Source organism: Gopherus evgoodei, chromosome 5 (assembly GCF_007399415.2).
Source record: "Gopherus evgoodei ecotype Sinaloan lineage chromosome 5, rGopEvg1_v1.p, whole genome shotgun sequence".
NCBI classification, from domain to species: Eukaryota; Metazoa; Chordata; order Testudines; family Testudinidae; genus Gopherus; species Gopherus evgoodei.
Window position 1 is genome coordinate 1360443 of NC_044326.1, and position 17441 is coordinate 1377883.

Below are 17441 nucleotides of genomic sequence, written 5' to 3' on the forward strand. Positions count from 1 at the left end.
CGCATCGTCACAACTCTCGGGGTCTGATTCTGGTCTCTCATACACAGGAGTAACTCAAGCCAATAGAATGAGACTGGTGTGAGAACAGAACCCGGCCCTTGCTTTTCAAAGGAATAGCCCAGTTGCAAAGCCAGCATGACTGTGTCTGGACAGCAGAATGAGTCTTCTGCATCCCTTGGAAATTCTTTCTTGAGGATGTGCTCAGAGATGCAGCAGTAATTGCTTTCCTTCGGAACATGGGAGGAGCTAGTTTCCTTAAAGGGCCATGAATTAGATTGGAAATTGGTTGTATTTTGAGTCGTGTGACTCTATTTCCCAGAGAAAAGAATGTTATTGTCTCAGTGGAGAATCAAAGCCACTTTCTGAGCTCGGTTCTGCTGCACAGACTCTGTTGTGAGCAAGAGACCAAGATCCCCCAAAACGTTCTGCCCCTTTATCTGCCTGTTGCAGGGGGGGCAACAGTTGGGGTTCGTTTGCCCGGTGTGCATATCCCCAATGACCACACCGGAGTGGAGAAGCAAGTATCTTTATTTGAGTCAAATAAGGTGCAAGGAGATATACAATCTCAGATCATGCACACATCACTATCCTCTTCCCCACCTTATATACCCCACTTGTTTACAAAGATGTTCACAGGTGCCACAAATTCATCATTTACAATTCATTAAGTACTGGATCCTTTAATTAAACTATATCCTTTACCCACGCTATAGAGCCCCCCTTTGCTCGATTACATTTTATACCATAAACAAAAGAACAAAAGAAAATGATAAATGATTACATGTACTCATGCTAGCTTTAAAGGAACATATTGATTAATGTAAGGGGCAATTCGAGGGCGATGGCAGGCCTGAGAATGTAAACTTTTAACCCCACGCCATATTGCCAGTTATTTGGGGTCTAGCCCCCCCAACAATCCTCCCTTTGAGAATACTCAAAGGCCTTCTGTTGAGTTTTCTCATATTCATTACTTAGAACAAGGTTGAAAGGTAGGCCACCTGATGTTGACAGCGAGACTGCCCTAAGGGGGTACATTTCTGTTGGCTGATGGAGGGCAGAAAGACAACTTTTACAGCAAGGCACTCCTATCTGCAGGCCACAGCAGAAGAGCAAACCAATCGCTATCACCACTAGCAGGGAGGTAAAAATACTTTTAAGCCACCCAAACCAATTACCAAAACCCCAAGAACCCCACCAATCATTGTCACTATTTTGCGTTATGTGAGTGACAATGTCACGCAACTTAGCTAATCTATTTTCAATGCTTTGGCTGTGATCAGAAAGGTTAAAGCAACAGAGACCCTTAAATTCCTCACAGCCATGATTATGCCTTAAGAGGAGGTAGTCTATTGCAGCGCGATTTTGGAGCACCCCCTTCTCGGACCCCTGTGAGTTCCGAGGCCAAGTCAGAGATTAAAGTGGAAGTTAGATTAATGGACTTGGCAAGGGCACAGGCCACTTTAGCAAGCTGGAGCTCTGCTTCTAAGGCCAGGCCTGGGACTCCAACCAATGAAGTAGCAAGGGCTATGGCCTGAGATTTAGACACTAGATTTACCTTTGAATCACATGTTTCGTCCAGAGGCAGGCCACACCAAGCCCTCCGGGCTCGGGTAGGTCCAGGTGTCTTTAAAACTAGAGCATGGCCAGGGACAACCCCCATGGTTAATCGTCCGAGAGAACAAGGGCCTCCTGAACTGTTAGCTGGGACATAGATAAATGCAGTTAGTCCGCAGAGCAAAAACCACCCACGGGGAAGATATAAGTGTGCATAAAAATGAGAAGTCAGGGCTGGGGAAACAGAACAATTCATCTCATGGTTGGTTAAATTAGTATCAACCTTCCATGCCCCTACAATAGTAAAACAGGAAGTAACATCTGAGGACACGGCCATTAGCCTAATCTGAAGACGATGCTGGTTTGTATAGGGCTTAGGACTTGAGATAGAACCAAACTAAGACAGATGCCCAGCTGTCAATTTAATATTGAAACCAGCAAGTTTAGTATATTTGTGAATTTCTTGCAAAGGCATAGCCACCCCCACAAAACAAATAGTAAATACAGACCCTAAAATGTAACCGCTCCCTACACAAAAGTGGGAAGAATTAGAGGCTGTGACAGCTAAAAGGGCCCACCAGTTATTTTCCGGGGAGTGGAATCCAGCTCTTGTGTCCTTTGGTCTTACTTCGCATTAGGGCTCTTCCTAAGGGTAGAACTGGTTTAAGCCCCTTCGAGATTATGTTTGGAAGGGCATGGCCTATGAATGGTACCCCGATCCTGCTAGGGGAATGGGAGGCTGGGTGTGGATATTTGTCTCAGTATATGTGTTCTCTGTCTGCTGTTTTATGTTCTTTTTACAGATACGTTAAGGACTCTCAGCCACTCCCTTTGGATACACCTGTCCATTCCCTACAGCCTGGTGACTTCGTCCTTGTCCATACCTGGAAGGATGAACCCCTCTTGGAAAAGTGGAAAGGACCCTATCTCGTCTTACTGGTTTCCCACAAGGCAACGAAAGGTAGGGCATCAGGCCACTTTAAAGACGCTTCCTGACATATTTTGGCAAGGTGCCTCTTGAGCATCTGATTAGTGCGCTCTACCACTCCACTGGCCTGTGGCCTCCAAGGGGTGTGAAGTTTCCAGTTGAGCTGGAGGATATCCGAGGCATTCTGGACAATTTTTGAGGTGAAGTGTGTTCCCTGGTCAGACTCCATCCATTGAGGCAGGCCAAATCTAGGAAAAATCTCTTTAACAAGGTTAAGAGCCACAGTCTTAGCAGTGTTCCTCGGTTAATACTGTGATCCTTCTTTTGATAAGCCTGTAGTGCATTACTGCTACCTTTAAGGGGAGTTGTATGGCTTCCAAAAGCAGAAGAATTTGTAACCTGTGCTTGACCGGAGAGCCCTGAGCCATCAGTAATCCCCTTTGTTTCCACAGAGCTGCGTGGGCATGCAGCACACCAAAAGCATATTTAGAGTCCGTGAAGGTATTAACTCTTTTCCCTTTTGACAATTCAAGCGCATGAGTTAAAGCCACTATTTCAGCTAGCTGGGCTGAGGTCCCTGGGGGGGGCAGGCTTTTTGCCTCCACAGTTTCATGGAGAGACACCACAGCATAGCTCGCCCTTCTAAGTCCACTTACAACAGTGCTACTGCCATCCGTGTACCACTCATAGTCTGCGTTAAGGAGAGGTTGATCTTCCAAATCCTGACGGCTGGAATACTGGGCATCTATAACTTCCAAGCAGTCATGTTCTTGGCCCTCTGTTTCTGGCAGCAGGGTGGCTGGGTTAAGGGAGGGGCAAGCCTGTAGGGTAACTTTGGGGTTCTCTAAGAGCTTAGCCTGATACCGAGCTACCCGAGCTTGGGTGATCCAGAGACCCCTCTTTGTGTCCAGTAAGGCTTGGACCATATGTGGAGTGTATACTTGAACAGCCCCCCTTCAAAGTCAGTTTCTCTGCTTCGTCTAACACCAGAGCTGTAGCTGCAACTGCCCGTAAGCATGCCGGCCACCCCTTAGCAACCTGATCCAATTGTTTGGACAAATAAGCCACTGGACGTTTCCAAGAGCCCAATAACTGTATAAGTAGTCCCAGGGCCACCCTTTTTCATTCATGTACATACAATTGAAAGGGCTTAGAAAGATTGGGCAGACCCAGAGCTGGGGCTTCCATCAATTTTCTTTTTATTAGGGCAAAGGCATTATTTGCCTCTGTTGTCCAGTAAAATGGTTCCTGATCAGTCCCTTTAACACATTCATACAGTGGCTTAGCTAGCAGTCCAAAATCTGAAATCCATATGCGGCAAAATCCTGCCATTCCCAGGAATGCTCTGAGCTGCTTGCGATTCCGGGGAGTAGAGACTCGACAAATAGCTTCAAGCCTCCCCCTTGAGAGCTGGCGTTCCCCTTGTCTGATCTGGAAGCCTAGGTAACGTACTTCAGGGAGGGCAATTTGGGCTTTATTTCTTGACACGCAATACCCCCACAGCCCGAGAAAGTTTAAAAGACTTACGGTTGCCTGGAGACATACTTCTAGTCCCACTGCTGCTATTAATAAATCATCAATGTACTGCAGGAGAAGGACTGTTTTCATTTTCCCATTCTTCCAAGTCCCGAGATAGAGCTTGGCCGAAGAGAGTGGGGGAGTTCTTAAATCCTTGTGCCAGCACCGTCCAACATGGCTGCCTTTTATTCTTGTTTGCGTCTTCCCATTCGAAGGAGAAAATTTCCTAGGACTGGGGCATCCTTTAAGTCAAAAACTGAGAAACATGAATACTGTCCCCCCCACAGAGGCTAGCAGCGTGTATGGGTTGGGCACGAGGGGGTGTAGAGTCTTAACCCGCTCATTGACTGCTCTTAAGTCCTGCACCAATTGATAACTGCCATCAGGTTTCTGGACTGGTAAAATAGGGGTATTCCAAGCTGAGTAACACTCCTCTAATACCCCACACTGCAGGAATTTATCTATAATTTTCTGTAATTCCTCCCTGGCCTCCTTCTAAGCATCAGGACTTTGCTCATATCTCCGTTCTGCTTCTGCCCGTGCCTTAGCTAAAACCTGGTTTCGCTCCACTTCAGAGAGGAGTGTTCACAGAAGTACCTGGCAGTCATCCCAGTCGGGTTTATGACTAATCAGACAGCCTTCAAAAACTGATATAAATCGGGAGGGGTTAGTTGAGAATTTCCCTGCCTGTGCTTTGAAAGCCGCTAGATCCACAGGATTAAAAGGAACATGAGAGTACACCTGCATAGTGGTTAACTCCTGAGTAGCTGTAGCATTGCAAGTGATTCGGGTTTCAGTAATTAAAGGGTACAAACCTGTGGCGGGCTCAACTGGCGGGGCTGAGGGGACTTTGTCACCATACGGTGGGGGTGCTGTGGCCGAATGGGACCCCGCTCCTGCTATTACAGTGGAGTTTTGAACATTTTCACAACTCTTTCCTAAGCCTGTTGGAATCAAATTACACTGCTTCAAAATATCTCTTCTGTTCCACAATGACATAAATATCTGACCATACATATGCTCATTTCATTTACCAGTTCGCTGACAAAATAAGAGAAGTTGGAGGATCGTATTATAATTAATCGAACCCTCCGGTGGCCACCGTTTCTGATCCTCCAGCTGGTATTGAGGCCAGTCTATTGTACAATATCTTTTTAGTTTACCTTTAGTTAGTGGATCCATTCCAAAGATTTTCCAATTAATTAGAATGCAACCAGAATGCATTCTAAAGGCATGCACGCTACCTTATCCTGTGACTGTCCCTGTCCCATTCCTTACCGGGAGACCCTGGGCGTCCCCAGGTCTTAGAAGGTGACAGTTTAAACCCTTTAAATTGTATCCTACCTTATCCCCGAGACCGGTTCCTCACCGTCACTTGGGACCAAAGCTTCTCCACCTTCTGGGGCGTTGCACCGTTGTGCCTCCCGGGGTCGACTGTACCAGACTTTGCCGAGGCCCCCGGTGAAAGCACCGGTGCGTGCTAGGCATCAGCGACTGTCTCAGTCCGTCGGCCACCAGAGAGGGTCCGGGCAAGGCTAATTTTTCAGCCTCAGACCGTCCTGCCGCAGTCGCCAAAGCTGTTGCAGGGGGGGTAACAGTTGGGGTTCATTTGTAAGTATCCCCAATGACCACACCAGAGTGGAGAAGCAAGTATCTTTATTTGAGTCAAAAAAGGTGCAAGGAGATATACAATCTCAGATCATGCACACATCACTATCCTCTTCCCCACCTTATATACCACATTTGTTTACAAAGATGTTCACAGGTGCCACAATTCATCATTTACAATTGATTAAGTACCGGATCCTTTAATTAAACTATATCCTTTACCCACACTGCAGAGCCCCCCTTTGCTCGATTACATTTTATACTATAAACAAAAGAACAAAAGAAAATGATAAATGATTACATGCACTCATGCTAGCTTTAAAGGAACATATTGATTAATGTAAGGGGCAATTCGAGGGTGATGGGAGGCCTGAGAACGTAAACTTTTAACCCCACGCCATATTGCCAGTTATTTGCGGTCTAGTCCCCCCCACCCCCAACATGCCCATTGCAGAGCTCGCTGGGATTAAATTCAATAGTGCAAATGCAAAGTCATGCACTTAGGGATTAATAACATTAATCCCCATCTCCTCCAATTTGACTAATAATTCCCCATGTGGAACTGTATCAAATGCCACTGAAATCCAGATAGATGAGATCTACTGCATTTCCTTTGTCTAAAAAATCACTTATCGTCTCAAAGAAGGATAGCAGGTTGGTTTGGCACCATCTACCTTTTGTAAAACCATGTTGTATTTTACCCCAATTACTGTTTACCTCTGTCCCTAATTACTTTCTCTTTCCAAATGTGTTCTAAAACCATGTATCCAACTGAGGTCAGACTAACAGGCCTGTAGTTTCCTGGGTCACTTTTTCCCCTTTCTTAAAAATAGGTAGGATGTTAGCAATTCTCCAGTCACAGGGCACAACCGCCGCTTTTATGGATTCATTAAAAATCCTTGCTATTGGGCTTGTAGTTGCAAGTTCCTTTAATAGTCTTGGATGGGGATTATTTGGACTCCACAATTAGGTCCCATTAAGCTGTTTGAGTTTGACTTTCACCTCAGAGGTGGCAATTTCTACTTCCATAACCCCATTTCCATTAGCCACCCTGCCACTACCCCGAAACTCATTTCCCTTATTAAAATCTGACGCAAAGTATTCGTTTAAGTGTTGGGCCATGCCTAGATTATCTTTAATGTCCACCTCATCCTCCGTGTTTGGCAGTCCCACTCCTTTCTTCCTTGTTTCCTTTGTGTTTATATGGCTATAGAACTGTTTACAGCTGGTTTTAATTCCCTTTGTAAGATCCAACTGTGCTTGGCTATTGACAGTTCACGTTATCCCTGCACTTTCTGACCTCCAAGACATGGCTTTTCTTTCTGATCCACCCCATCTTCTATTCCTTGTAGGATTTCTGCTTTCTCTTAATCACCTGTGTGAGATGCTTGTTCATCCAGCCTGGTCCACAACCCTTCCGCAGGAAGTTTTTCCCCTTGCTTGGGACGCAGGTTTCAGAGAACTTCTGCAACTTGGACTGAAAGTAATTCCAAGCCTCCCCCAGTTTCAGATCCTTGAGTCCTTCCGCCCAATCCATTCCACTAGTTAATTGCCTTAATATTTTAAATTTTCCCATTTTGAAATCAAGGCCCCTACTTGCAGACCTAGTTTTATTTATCCTTCCATTTAGTTGAAACTGAATTAGCTCGTGATCACGTGAATCAAGGTTGTCCCCTACAGCCAGTTCTTCTCTGGAGGCCCTGCTGACTCACCAACACTCAGTCTAAAATGGTATCACCTCTTATTGGTTTGGTGACTATTTGGTGAAGAAATATGTCAGCTCTCAAAGCAAGGAAAGTGTGGGCCCTACCATTATGATTAGCACTTGCCCTCCAATCTGTATCCGGAAAATTAAAGTCTCCCATAATCACACAGCTCCCAGGATTAAATATTTCAGTAAAGTTATTCCAGAGGTCCCTATCCATATCCAGATAGGATCCTGGGAGTCTGTAGCAGTCCCAAAGCACTATCTCTGGAATAAATTGCGTAGGGAGGTTGTGGAATCTCCATCTCTGGAGATATTTAAGAGTAGGTTAGATAAATGTCTATCAGGGATGGTCTAGACAGTATTTGGTCCTGCCATGAGGGCAGGGGACTGGACTCGATGACCTCTCGAGGTGCCTTCCAGTCCTAGAGTCTATGAATCTATGAATCTCAGGGGAGCCTCTGGTAAGGTGACAGTGACAGTGGCTGGTTTGCCCTGGTTGTTTCCCCATTGCCCGCTTCAGTGGTGCTGCACCAGTGGGGATCCCTAAAAGGATCACTGTAAATGCAGCCCAAGAGCAACACACTGCAATGGATTCTGTCAGTGGTTGGAGAGCACAAAGCTGACCTGCAAGGGGGACAGGCTCAGAGAACTGGGAAATTAATATGGAGATTCTGGCCCTGGGGCTCTGCCAGAGGCAGCAGGTTTGTAGAAATTTTGGTGGTGCCCAGAATGCCCAGAGCCTGCCCCCCCTGAACTCCGCTCCTCTCATGCCTAAGGCTCTGCGAGGGAATTTGGGTGGGAGGAGGAGGTCTGGGGTGCAGGCCCTGGGTTGGGGAAGGGGATTAGGATATAGGACGGTTGAGAGGTTGGGCTCTGGAATGGAGTTTGGGTGCAGGCTCTGGGCTGGGGCAGGGAGTGGGGGTGCACGAGGGGGTGAGGGTTGCAGTCTCTGAGATGGAGTGCAGAGGGCTGCGGTGCAGGCTCTGGGAGGGAGTTTGGTGGCAGGAGAGGGTGTGTGGGAAGGGGGTGAGTGTGCAGGCTTTGGAACGGAGTTTGGGTGTAGGGTCTGGGCTGGGGCAAGGGGTGTAGGAGAGAGTTTGACTGCAGGAGCGGGTGTGTGGGAAAGGGGTGGGGGTACAGGGTCTGGGGTGGAGTTTAGGTGCAGGCTCTGGACTGGAGGTGCAGGCTCTGGGAGGGAGTTTGGGAGCCAGAGGGGAGTATGGGAAAGCGCTGGGGGTGCAGGCTCTGGGAGGAGCTGAGTGGGTGCTGGTGGGGAGGGGACTGCCATCACAGGTGGCTTCCTTCCTCCCCTGTTGCAGCCTGCTGCCTCTCACCCTAGCCTCATGGGGAATTGGGGATGGGGCTGCCCCTTGCCCAGCATGGGGCAGGATTGGGGGCTGCTGGGGGAGAGGTGGAGCACAGGGTCAAACACTCACTGAAGCCCCAGCAGCTGAGGTGAATGAGGTCCGCTCCAGATGTTTGTCACTCCAAATATTGGTGGAGCAGGGCCCCCGGCACTGAATATTCCCGGAGCCCAGGCACCACGGGCCCATATAACTCGCTGACCCTGGGGCTCTGGTTCAAACCAAGCCAGGCTGGAAGTCATGAGCATCCAACAGCTCCGTGTGGCTCTGTGAGCTGGGTTGGTGGGTCCCAGGCCAGCACCAGGGGACAATGTCACTAGCACAAAGCAGCACCATAGCTGGCCTGCCTTGGTCCTCTCATCACGAGCTGAGCTGAGGGGACAGGATGGGCCATGGAGATTGAACTCCCTTCGCAGCCCCAACCTCGGTCCCACTGGGCCAGGTTTGAGGCCCAATCCGGGGAGCTAGGCCTGCCTGTGCCTGTTCTCTGGATAAAGGGAAACCTCCCTCCTCCTGGCCCCTGCTACAAGCTGTGGGGATGGACACAATGGTGACAGGTTCACCAATTCCTCTGCCACCGGCCCCTGGTGGCAAGAGGGAGACCCCATTGCCCCTCTGCAGTGGCCCAGGCTGGCTGCAGCCATTTCCCGCCTTATACCCCCAACAGCTCCGCTAAGGCCAGAGGCCTCCGCAGCCACCTCTTCTTAGTGCTGGTCAAGATGGCCGCTCATCTGCCCAGGAGTTAGCCGAGGGTTATGAAAAGAGGCAGGTGTAGCTGCACACTCTGGCTGGGGGAACCAGGACTTGATGAATGGTGCATTTGGTCTGTCTGTGGGTGGTTTGTTTGCTTTCTGTGTACAGGTTGTGTAGCTGGGTCACGGGGCTCCTGAGAAAGCAGCTGGGACAGGTCTGTTTGCCGGTGCCTCCACAAAAGCCATGAGGCTCTGACTCTTACAGCTTTGAGCTCTGCTGTTTGAGGTCTCTGAGGGGTTAATTGCTCCCTGGTAGTGAGTGGTTGAGCTGAGCTGAGCTAAGCAGGGACATTTGGCATAAAAAGTTACTTGTTAGGTAAACTCAAGATCTGCAAACAGAGGCAGAAGAGTTTTGAAGAGGTTTGGCAAGGGTGTATGGGAGTCTTTCGTTCCAGGTTCAGCTGCACATGTGGTTTCAGGCTGGCCAGCGAGATAACAGTGGGGGTGACCTGCAAAGGATGTGCCACGTTCTCTTTTCTGCTGTAGTAAGAGGAGGCCCTGATATATAAACCTTGGTCTCAGAGGCCTGGTATGAGGCCTAAGACCTGAACTAAAGTAATGGTCATGACTTTGCTAATATAAAGCAAAGTTAAGCTGTGAGCCAAACGTAGGCCCTGCTCACAGAAGCTGGCAAGGAAAGGGCTGATGTTGCATAAACATATATCCACCTAGTATTGAAGGAGAAACATGGTACCAGAACACCCTATACTGGAACATTCCACAGATAACAAGGAACAGACTGACCCATCCCAATGACAGGGGCACAAGGGTAATATGATGGATAGAGTTGTTTTGTTCAAACCAACATGTACAAGGTGAGAGGCGGCACCTTACTACGTAGAGGGGTTGTACCTGGCTACGTAGAGGGGTTGCACCTCAATACGTCAGGAGTGATGTGTAACTTGTTTGTACCTGTGTATAAGAATGCATCCCTGGGGCAGTGTCTTTGTCCAGCCGAGGGGGCAGTGGAAAATCCCGCCACTGACTGAGCAGAGTCCATTGCCAAGAGGCACTTTCTCATAGTATGCCCAGTAGACTAAGTAATCTACGGAGAACTACTATTGTGTCCATACTGCAATAAACCTGGCTGACGTGCCTTCATACCTTACTAGACTCTGTGGTCATTGGGGGTTCTCTTCGGGTCTGCTGTGTCAGCTATCTGCGCAGAGCTGAGGCAGCACACAGAGGGAACACACGCATGCAGCTGAGTGATACCAACAAGGAGAGAGCAGAGCACCACACCGGTAGCATCTGACAACACCTGCTTGCAGCCAGAAGGGATTTCCTGTGCAGAAGGTGCAAGTTGATGGCTCTGCGGGAGGAGAAGACACTTGTACTGGGGTGGGGGGCAAGTAGAGATGTTAGTGAGAATCACAGAAGTGGAGGAGTTCCAAGAAATCCAGCTTCAGGAAACATCCATACTCTGTACTTCAAGGAAGGAAAGAACCAGACACCAAGGGGTCAGGGAGAGAGGAAGTCAGAGAGGAGGCCTGGCAGTTCATAAACCCCAGAGGCAAGAGGTCACGGCCACATTCTACACAGCTGGAGATAGACTAGATGGGCAGCCTGTGGCCATCGAGAGAAGAGGACTGGCAGGAATTCCACACGGCTAAAAGTTTCCAATTGACACCAGGTCCTCAGTGTGGAACCTGGGGCAGGTACCTTCCAAGATCCAGCTGGCCCATGGGAATGGAGAGATGTGCAGGACACGCCTGGGGAATGAGGTTCATATTTCACCACGTTTGAGAGACTGTGCACCCTAAGCCTGTGAGAAAATCAGGTTTACCCACAAAGAGTTCTCTAACCATCCAAGGAAGGCAGACAATTCTTCTTAGAGATTCACTGCTCAGAGGAATAGAAAGAACATGCTGCAAGGGACAGGCAGATGACATGACAGTGCACTGCCTTCCCAGAACCAAGACACAAGACGTCACTGTAAGATGGGATAGGCTTGTGAGGTCGACGGGAAAGGCTCCATCGGCGATGGTTCATATCGGCACTCATGACACTGCCTCATGGGATAGCTCACAGATAGTGGATGACTTCAGGGGACTCAGAATCATGCTGAAGAAAAAGAATGTCCGAAGCCATCTTCTCCGAGATCCTTCCTGTCCCACGAGCAAAGGAAGACAGATGGCAGAAGATTCTGGAAGTGAACCTCTGGCTAGGTAGTAGTGTAGGGCTTTGGTTTGTGGACATTGTTCCACCTTCCGTGGGATGAGGGGGCTGCATAGTTTGGACAACCTCCAGTTCCTAAGGAGAGGGATCAATGTTCTTGGCGACCATCTGGCTACAGTAGTCGGGAGGGAGTTAAACTACAAACAAAAGGGGAGGGGAAAAGGTATTGAGAAGAAAATTAATCAAGGAACCGAAGGACATAAAGAGAAGAAATTCTTTAATTGCCTGTATAGTAATGTTAGGAGCCTGGGTAACAAACAAGAGGAATTGGAATTGCTAGTTTATGAGCAGAAATTTGATGTGATTGGAATCACTGAAACCAGGTGGGATGATTCATATGGCTGGAATGATAAAATCAATGGTTATAACCTATTTAGGAAGGAACCAGTGTGCAAAAGGGCAGGGGAACGGTGGTCTATGCCAAAAATAGCATGACCTGTTTTCAAGTCACTGATAACTTGGAAGAAAATGATCTTAACATAAGAACATAAGAACAGCCATACTGTGTCAGACCAAAGGTCCATCAAGCCCAGTATCTTGTCCTCTGACAGTGGCCAGTGTCAGGTGCCCCAAAGGAAACGAACAGACAGGTTATCATCAAGAGATCCATATCCCGTCAGCCAATCCCAGCTTCTGGCTAATAGAGGCTAGGGACACCATCCCTGCCCAGCCTGGCTAATATCCACTGATGGACCTTTCTTCCATGAATCTATCTAGTTCCCTTTTGAACCCTGTTACAGTATTGTCCTTCACAACACCCTCTGGCAAGGGGTTCCAGAGGTTGACTGTGCGTTGTGTGAAAAAATACTTTCTTGTGTTTGTTTTAAACCTGCTACCTATTGATTTCATTTGGTGGCCCCTTGTACTTGTATTATGAGAAGGAGTAAATAACACTTCCTTATTTACTTTCTCTATACCACTCATGATTATATAGACCTCTATCATATCCCCCTTTAGTTGCCTCTTTTCCAAGGTGAAAAGTCCAAATCTTATTAATCTCTCCTCATATGGAAGCCATTCCATACTCCTAATAATTTTTATTGCCCTTTCCAAACCTTTTCCAAGCCAATATATCTTTTTTGAGATGGTGAGGCCACATCTGCACACAGTATTCAAGATGTGGGCGTACCATGGATTCATATAGAGGCAATATGATATATATGAATAGTTAGAGTTATGTTTTCCAATGTGGATTACTTGGCATTTATCAACATTAAATTTCATCTGCCAGTTTGTTGCCCAGTCACTCAGTTTTGTGAGATCCTTTTGTAGCTCTTCGCAGTCCTGTGCTCCACTTAGGACTAAATCAAGAATCGCCTCTCCTCTTGAACGCTTAGGGATCAATATCCTCATAGGTAAAGCACAAGATTAGGTATTAGTTAGTATCTGCTAAAGACACCAAACCACATTAAGGAACAGAATGACTGGCTCCTTACACACCTAGCTATAATGTGTATGGAAAAAAGCTGTGTGATCAAGGGGTACTTCAATCTGAGTGACACAGGCTGGAACGCTTGACATGGTGCCAGAACTAAAACACTCTTGGAATTTCTAAATATTATATATGGCAATATCCTAATTCAAAACGTGTTGCATCCAACATAGAAGAATCATAGAATCATAGAACATTAGGATTGAAAGAGGCCTCAGGAGGTCATCTAGTCCAACCCCCTGCTCAAAGGAAGACTAACACCAACTAAATCATCCTAGCCAGGGCTTTGTCAAGCCGGGCCTTAAAAACCTCTAAGGATGGAGATTCCAGCCCCTCCCTAGGGAACCCATTCCAGTGCTTTACCACCCTCCTAGTGAAATAGTGTTTCCTAATATCCAACCTAAACCTCCCCACTGCAACTTGAGACCATTACTCCTTGTTCTGTCATCTGTCACCACTGAGAAAAGCTGAGCTCCATCCTCTTTGGAACCCCCCTTCAGGTAGTTGAAGGCTGCTATCAAATCCCCCCTCACTCTTCTCTTCTGCAGACTAAACAAGCCTGGTTCCCTCAGCCTCTCCTCATAAGTCATGTGTCCCAGCCCCATAATCATTTTCGTTGCCCTCCCCTGGATTCTCTCCAATTTGTCCACATCCTTTCTGTAGTGGGGAGCCCAAAACTGGACACAATACTCTACGTGTGGCCTCACCAGTGCCAAATAGAGGAGAATAATCACTTCCCTCGATGTGCTGGTATCCGGAACAAGACGGGTGGCTCATAACGAGATGAGGCTTTGCAGAGGAATTAGTTCAAGTCGTGGAGCACTTGCTTACAATACAAAAAGCAGCGGGATTGATGCCTGCATTCTCCAATGGCAGGGGAGTCTCCTTTATTTCAAAGGCACTGGTAGCCAGGGGGCTGAGCACCTCCAGAGGCCCCCCTCCCTCTCTCTACTTAGCTTCTCAAAAAGCCAGCCCTTGAGGGGAGAGAAATGCTGGGACCCGGCCCTTCTTTGCCCGGCAGTGGCAGGAGCACAGGAGACAGGGTCCAACCTGCGGGGAGTAGTTCAAATGAGAGAGTGCTCGCTTTGCAGGTGAGAAGTTGCAGGATCAATACCAGTGTTCTCCAGCCTGCTCTCTTGTGGTGAGGGATGGGCTCCTTTCTTGCTGAGCTGGCGCAAGGGCACCAGCCCTTTCTCCCTCCCTCCATGCTCCTCTGCACAAAGCTGCTTGGCTAGGAGGCAGTATCACTCAAGGCCAGAATGACTCGGATCCCTGGGATGCACTCAGGCCATGTCTACATCTAAAATTTTGCAGCGCTGGTTGTTACAGCTGTATTAGTACAGCTGTATAGGGCCAGCGCTGCAGAGTGGCCACACTTACAGCAACCAGCGCTGCAAGTGGTGTTAGATGTGGCCACACTGCAGCGCTGTTGGGCGGCTTCAAGGGGGGTTCCGGGAGGAGAGAGCAAACCGGGAAAGGAAACCAGCTTCCCCGCGGTTTGCTCTCTCGGTCCCGGAGCCAGCCAGCAAACCGCAGGGAAGGAGACCTGCTTGCTCGGGGTTCCGGGACCGAGAGAGCAAACCGGGAACGCCACGGTTTGCTCTCTCGATCCCGGAGCCAGCCAGCAAACCGCAGGGAAGGAGACCTGCTTGCTCGGGGTTCCGGGACCGAGAGAGCAAACCGGGAACGCCGCGGTTTGCTCTCTCGATCCCGGAGCCAGCCAGCAAACCGCAGGGAAGGAGACCTGCTTGCTCGGGGTTCCGGGACCGAGAGAGCAAACCGGGAACGCCGCGGTTTGCTCTCTCGGTCCCGGAGCCAGCCAGCAAACCGCAGGGAAGGAGACCTGCTTGCTCGGGGTTCCGGGACCGAGAGAGCAAACCGGGAATGCCGCGGTTTGCTCTCTCGGTCCCGGAGCCAGCCAGCAAACCGCAGGGAAGGAGACCTGCTTGCTCGGGGTTCCGGGACCGAGAGAGCAAACCGGGAACGCCGCGGTTTGCTCTCTCGGTCCCGGAGCCACCCAGCAAACCGCAGGGAAGGAGACCTGCTTGCTCGGGGTTCCGGGACCGAGAGAGCAAACCGCGGCGAAGCTGGTTTCCTTTCCCGGTTTGCTCTCTCGGTCCCGGAACCCCGAGCAAGCAGGTCTCCTTCCCTGCGGTTTGCTGGGTGGCTCCGGGACCGAGAGAGCAAACCGCGGCGTTCCCGGTTTGCTCTCTCGGTCCCGGAACCCCGAGCAAGCAGGTCTCCTTCCCTGCGGTTTGCTGGGTGGCTCCGGGACCGAGAGAGCAAACCGGGAAAGGAAACCAGCTTGATTACCAGAGGCTTCCTCCTTCCACGGAGGTCAAGAAAAGCGCTGGTAACTGTCTACATTGGATTACCAGCGCTGGATCACCAGCGCTGGATCCTCTACACCCGAGACAAAACGGGAGTATGGCCAGCGCTGCAAACAGGGAGTTGCAGCGCTGGTGATGCCCTGCAGATGTGTACACCTTCAAAGTTGCAGCGCTGTAACTCCCTCACCAGCGCTGCAACTTTCTGATGTAGACAAGCCCTGAGTGAATGAGCAGACTGGGGGGAGGCGCCCGATGCCATCAGGGCTGTAGGTCACGTAAGCCACACGGCCTCCTGTGCTCAGCCCATGATGGAAGCAAACAGACAGCTTGGAGTGAGCCAAAGCAGGGAAGGGCTGTGTGTGGCAGTGTGTCTGCGGGTGTCCCGCCAGGCCAAAGGGAGGCGTGTTTAGCTGTGTGCTGTGCCAGGGAGACTGTGTAAGCCCAGTTGGGGATCCTGAGCTGGGTCTGCTCCTGGATTTGTTGGGTCAGATAAAAGTGGTGCTCATGAGCAGCGAGTTCTATAGGGCTGGCTCCAGCACTGGTCTCTCCTTCGGCCGTGGCTTCCGACTCTGGATGCCCCCCCACACATCCTCCAGGCCATTTAAAACAGCCTGGGGCCCCCACTCATCACCTGCAGTGCACCAGAGCTGAGCGGCTTCCTGCCTGCTCACTCCACATGGCTGCTTGTCCCTCCCTGCAGCCCCTGGGCGGGGTAGGTCTGTGCCCCCCTCCAAGCGCCCCTGCAGCCAATGGGAAGCTGTGGGGGCACTGCCTGGTGGTAGCAGCACATGGAGCCCCCCCACCTGTCCTAGGAGCCCCAGTTAAGCGCAGCACCCCCCACCCCCTTACAGAGCCTGCACCCCCACCCCTTTCACGCACACCCCCTCCCGTCCCCAAACTTCCTCCCAGAGCCTGCACCCAAGCCCCCGACACTGCCTCCAAGAGCCTGCACCCCCACCCCTTGACCCATCCCAGAGCCTGCACCCAGCACCCAAACTCCATCCCAGAGCCTACACCCCCTCCCTCCGCACCCCCTCCTGTCCCAAACTCCCTCCCGGAGCCTGCCCCCCTCTCCTGCTCCTACGCCCCTACCCCTTGCCCCAGCCCAGAGGCTACACCCAAACTCCAGCCCAGAGCCTGCACCCCAGACCCCCTCCCCCACCCACACTTCCTCCCAGATCCCAACCTCTCAGATGTCCTGCACCCCAATCCCCTGCCCCAGCCCAGGGCCTTCACCCCAGACCTCCTCTCCCTACCCAAACTCCCTTCCAGAGCCTTAGGCAGGTGTGGGGGGCAAAGTTCGGGAGGGGGGTAGGTTCTGGGCATTCTGGGCACCACCAAAATTTCTACAAACCTGCTGCCCCTGGTGGTATTCTCTTCTTAAGTGTGGTGTTTGTTCCAGAGATGAACTCTCATCTCCCCGACACACTTCAGGCAGGGAGCGTTGGTCTTTGTGCCAAGGTGCGTGGCTGGGACCCGGGACTTGGGACCCAGTCCCCAACTATGAGTATCCCCCCTCCCCTATCTGATACTCTGTTCTGCATAAGACCCCGGAGCCCTTGCTTTGTCTGGCTAGCACCTAGCACCTATGGCGCAGGTGAGGATTTCCTTTAAGTGGTAAAGAGTTTGCTTTGCATGCGAGCTGTAGTAGGATCAATGCCTGCATTCTCTAAGCAGTGATGTGCATCTTTATCCCCCCTTGGCAAACATGGTCCACCTGCCTGCCTCCTTCTTTTCTGGTTTCGGCATCCCTGTCTGTAGCAATTTAAATTAAATTGATAAATTAAATTAATGTTATTAGTGCATCCTAAATCAGGCTATAGACTGGCGAGGCAGCCAGGAGTCTCAAAGGAGTGTGTGACAGGAATTTTCAGGAATTCCAGGCATCCTTAGACCCCTGAGAATCTCACCTGAGGCATAACTAAAGAGTTAAAGTTACAGAGAGTTAGAAAGCAAGATTGCGGGTCTTGCTAACTCACTCTTAAGAATACAGGAACCTGATTTTCTGTGGCTGCGGCTTGTCAGCAGTCCCAGTATTTCCTGTTCTGTGGTTTAATTTAAAGTTTTAA

The 17441-nt window shown here is 50.0% G+C and overlaps 1 protein-coding gene across 1 annotated transcript in view; it reads left to right on the forward strand.

Annotated features, from left to right (window-relative positions):
- LOC115652851 (C-type lectin domain family 4 member F-like) overlaps positions 1 to 17441 on the forward strand; it is a 218493-nt gene that overhangs the window by 142276 nt on the left and 58776 nt on the right. The gene's annotated exons all lie outside the window — the stretch shown is intronic.